This window comes from Tribolium madens, unplaced genomic scaffold (genome assembly GCF_015345945.1).
Source record: "Tribolium madens isolate multiple individuals breed KSU strain unplaced genomic scaffold, Tmad_KSU_1.1 Scaffold_19;HRSCAF=116;Tcas5.2_LG9, whole genome shotgun sequence".
Taxonomy (NCBI): domain Eukaryota; kingdom Metazoa; phylum Arthropoda; class Insecta; order Coleoptera; family Tenebrionidae; genus Tribolium; species Tribolium madens.
In genome coordinates, this window is record NW_025400983.1 from 507066 (window position 1) to 512242 (window position 5177).

The 5177-nt window shown below is 28.3% G+C and overlaps 1 protein-coding gene across 2 annotated transcripts in view; it reads right to left on the minus strand.

The window, feature by feature from the left end:
* The window catches only part of LOC123015653 (octopamine receptor Oamb), a 90514-nt gene that overhangs the window by 39124 nt on the left and 46213 nt on the right, over nucleotides 1-5177 (minus strand). The window lies entirely within an intron of this gene.

Sequence of the window (5177 nt, forward strand, 5' to 3'; positions counted from 1 at the left end):
AAAAATAAAAAATAGGATGTTCCATTTAAATTTAAAAGTTATTTAACTTTTAACACACTTCTTAATTTATTAATCTTTACAAATGCAAGATATTAAAAAATTGCTACAGCTTTAAATTGCGTACTTTCTTCTTTGCAGAAATAAGAAAAAAATTGTTCTAGGTGTCTAAGTTTTTGTGTAATAAATTTTTAAAAAGTGCATGTTTTCGTCAAAAAAACGTCTTATTTCTAAAACTAAGCAAAACGTAGCGTAAAAAACATTATTTTAAAAAACCACATTCAAAAATGCAAAGAAACATACGGTGTTTCATTAAAAAAACACAAGTTTGTATCGTAACTTTATTAGGGACATGCTGTATGGTTGAAAATAATTTTAGGTGATACACTAGATTAGTATCTAATTTTTTTTAATTTCACCATTTAAAGGTCATTAATAGACTTTTTCAACACAGTGTCGACACAAAAAACAGACAAATCTCCCCCAATTAATAAAGCTGAAGTCGTCACAATTTTTTGTGTTGAAATTAAGTCTTGCGATTAGCTAATGGCATCGAGTAATTTTTCCTAAACGGATTATCTAACTTAGAGGCACTTAAAATGAGTTAGTGCCGATTTTAAAATCGTAGTGAATAAGTTATGTCGCTAAAACGCTGTTAATTATCAAGATTAATTCCAAGGGCCACCGAAACAATCGCCAATTAGACGTTCAAAAGCAGCAAATCAGCTGTTTTGTCCCTAATTTACGGCTTTGAATAGTGGCCAAGAGATAAGGGATGAAATGCGCAATCGGTCGAGTGTTAAAATAAAATTCCTAGAGCAAAAATGGTGGATGCGCCGGTCTATCGACCACTTCTTGGACTAATTAAGCCGAATTTAAATCTAGTTTTGGGGATGGAAATGGTGGATTTTTAAGATGGGGGTGGTGGAGGGGGAAACGACTGTTTCTATACTATCGATTTCGCGTTTGAGCATTCATAATACACTCTGCACACATGCATCGAATGACCAAACTCGAGATATTGCCATAAAGGCGACGTATTTTTCGGAGATAAAACAACTTTTCCAAATTTGCATCGAGGTTATTGATTCATTAACTCTGCTCGTCGATAAATTACTACACCAATTATCTTCCACATAATCAAGCAACTAGTTTTCAATCTATATTTAGCACTACATATCGATAAGTTTTCACCACTTTTGTTTCATGAAGCGGCAAAAAAATTCATCAAACACGCCGGAAATTCGCGTTTTTCCAATAATTAGGGTAAGACCGGGAAAGATAGAGCGCGTTTTGAATTATGAGCTTTATTTCTGTTCTAAAAACACATTTTTTAATTTATTACATAAAAAAATAGTATATTATTTTCTTTTTCTAATATAAAATGTAGAAAAGTGAAAAAAAAGATATAAAAAATGGTTAAAACCAAGAGAAAGAAAAGAGAATAAAAAAGAAAAAACAGAGAAGAGAATATGAAGTGGAGAGAAAAAAAATAAAGAGTAAAAGAGATAGAAATAATAAAAAATAGTGCAATAATTTTTTACTTTACAAAATAATATTACTGCAATATTTTTTATTCACTCCTCTATTGCCTCTTTCTTCACCTTCTGTTGTCTTCCTTCTTTTTCCCTTCTGTTTTCTTCTTTCTCTTTTTTATATTTAGTTATGGGATATAAGATATGACTTATCGCCATTAAATGTTAGTGTTTAAATAAAGCTTACATTTTAAGTAAATAATGTCATTATAACTTAATATTTTGCTTAACAAATTAAGTTTTTAAACACAAACACAATTTAACCCGACACACCAAACTTTTATTTCTAACACTGTGCTAGAAATAAAAGTTTGGTGTGTCAGTTTAAATTGTGTTTGTGTTTATCATTCCCAAGAGAATCCATCAAGAAGTAAATTAATATTTAACTGTTTAAATAGCTAAAATTAGTTGCATACTTTTATATTTTTAACTAAAATTAAAGTTGAGTAAACTTAAATCATTACAGTTTAAGTCAATTTTTAATGTTTTATATTTAAATATTACCAACAAACTTATCTAATAAAATATAGCGATGACAAAATAATTTCACAGAAAACTTTTCCAGAAGCAATAACAAAAATTAAAAAAACAACATCTAATAGCTAATAACAATAACCAAACTTAGTTAAAGCTAAAACTAAGATTTTTAAAATTTTATAACCAGAAAAAAATTCTTAGTTAACACAAACCCTAAATAACAAGAATTAAAGTACTAGGTTTTTATATAGTTTTTAAGTTAAATTTATAAGTTTACTTTAAGTTTTCTGTTTGAATCTTAGTAACAATATTGTACATCATTTATTTAACTAATCATTATAACAAACTAAGTACTTAAAATGTGTTAAAGGTTAAACTTCCTCGCTAAATTTTTTTTCGATCTACCAAAATTTTTTGCTTAAAACCGTTTTAACTAACACTAGTTATGGTAAAAAAATACACATATATCTATACTTTACTATACTTTTTAAAAAGCAACGAAAAAAATTACTATATAATCTTAACAATAAAACAAGTTTTCAGTAAATAGCAAAAAACATACGTGCGTACTTACCAAAAATAAAAAACAGATAAAGAAAGAAAGAAAAGAAAATAAAAAAACAAGAAGATAAAAAAGAAAAGAAAAAATAGAGAAGAGAACAGGAAGTGGAGAGAGGAAAAATAAAGAGTAGAAGAGATAGAGATAATAAAAAATAGTGCAGTAATTTTTTGCTTTAATTTTTTAATTATTTACATTACTTCCAATCTACATTAGAAAGCAAACTGGGCCAAATACAGAAAAACAAACTGGAAAAAAATAAAAAATATAATAAATACAATAAACACTAAGTCAATAGAGATGAGCAAAGTGAAATACACTTTTGTGTCAACAATACAAAAACATAGTTGCAAAAAAAATTTAGAAAGTATTACTCCGTCTTACCCGCACAATGAAAAAAATTTATTTTTGCGCCTAAGCCTTTTTACTTTTACCGTTACATTATTGACATTTATTACCAATGTTGTGTTTTGTATTCGCCATTTTACACTACCAACTGCACTAGTCATTCACTAATTTAATTAATAAATAATTTCGAAAATCCCAAATTAGTGACGCATGATATTGGTTTATAATTATAATAATGCTATGATTTTATTACTTGCAAACCGACCTGATTATTATGTTGATTTACTTGCTAATTATAGTGTTGCTCTTTGTTCTCGATCTGAATAGATTTGCGAAAAAAAGAGTATATGGCACAGCTAAATTATTTGCCTCACTACGCTCGCCACACAAACTCTTTTTTACTCCTCGTAACATAATATACTATTTTTATGTATTATTTTTATTTCTTATGAGAAAAAAACAAAGTTTTTGTAATTGTGGAGATATTATAAATTGGAATTTAATATTTTGAAAAGAAGTGACAAAAAAAAGCCAGAATTAACCCAAAATGTTTTGAACTAAAGAAAAAATGCTTTGACAAATCCAACAGAAATTTATGTGCACATTTAGTTAAAAAATGAGTATTTTAGTTATTTTTCCATTTTTGAGTTTCCTGAAAAAAGCTAAATATTTGCAATGTTTAAAGTAAACATCCGAGAAACCACATATCAGTGGTGTTAGTTAATGGAAGGATGATGAGATGTATTTTCAGGTTTTAGCCTCGGGATATAGCCACTTTAGCCTCGCAATAGCAAATAATTCGAAAATAATTTCCACAACTTAAGTACTTTGCCATGTTTTCAGTAAGTAAAAACTTTACTACAATAGCTTAGTTTCATGTAGATTATTGTAAGTTATTGAATAATTTAAAGCCCGTCAATGAGTTTTTAAACACTTATTATTCGGGCTAAGTTAGTGAACAGCCTCAAGTGTTGTAGTTTAGCTTTTTGTATTTCTCGTGATTAAGTATCGGATATACAGGGTGAATATAAAGTATGGAACCAAGCGGTTTTATTTTTGTTCATTTGCCTCCAGAAAATAGTAATTAATATAAATTAGAGTAATATAAAAAATGTGATCGTATTTTCAGAACGAAATTTTGTTTTGTTTTTGAGTTACGCGATGTTTTTTTGTCAAAATTGCAATTTATGTGAAATTTTTTTTTTTGAAAAAATTAGATATAAGGCAGATAGTTGTAATCCTTAAAGTATAGCTTTTATGAGAAAAATGATTTTATAGTGGGTTGTCATTTAAAAAATTAATTTTTTTGTAGAACTCAAAAACAAAAGGAAATTTCGAAAATTTTTATTCTTGTTAAATCATCACATTTTTATAGTACTTTATCACTCATAAGTTTAAGATAAAAACGTTTGGTTCCATACTTTTTATTCGCCTGGTATGGCATCCCCTTGAGAATATTTAATAGAATTTTCCCAACATGGAATTTTTCGCGCCACACTGATTTGTATCGTGATTTAATTAGAAACTTGATCTGGACACCGAAATAACATCCGAATCGATTTGTCCCCGAGGCTATTAGGAAAACACGGACGCAATTAGAATAGGGACAGAATCAAGGATCATGAAGAAAATCAAATTTTTCAATGATTGATGGCCGATTTTTGTTTAAGATTCACACGACAGCGAGGAAAAATTTACGATCGATCGCGCCGATGAAAAAATGTCAAGTGGAGCTTTTCAATCTCAGAGGGAGACTATAAATGAGTTGTTAATGAGACGCGGTTTGTTTAAAGAAGACAGCTTTTTCAATCAAATATAAACAAATAACACAGAAATGAATAATATATGAAAGAAAAATTCGCTTTTGATGTGTTGTTTGCTATTGTTGTTTCAATAAAACCGCAATCGGACGCTTAAATAACACAAATTTCGATCGATTGTTATTGTTGTGCTCCAACCTTGAATCGATTCGATTCTTAACTAACATAAACTAGTTTCATGCCACCTTTACACTATTTTCTACTCTGGAAAGTGTTTCGAACAACACGCTTACATTTCTTAGACTTTTTTCATTTCAACTACAATTTCTACGTAAAAGGTAACGAGGTTTCAACTTGATGAAAAACTGTTGATTAACTGAAAAAGTAACTAATTGTTTTTAGCTAAATTTGGTAACTGGTAACAACATAACTAAAAATATTTTCTTAAAATTTACAGTTTTTATTAAAACTAAGATTCAGTATAAATAATATTAGTTAAAA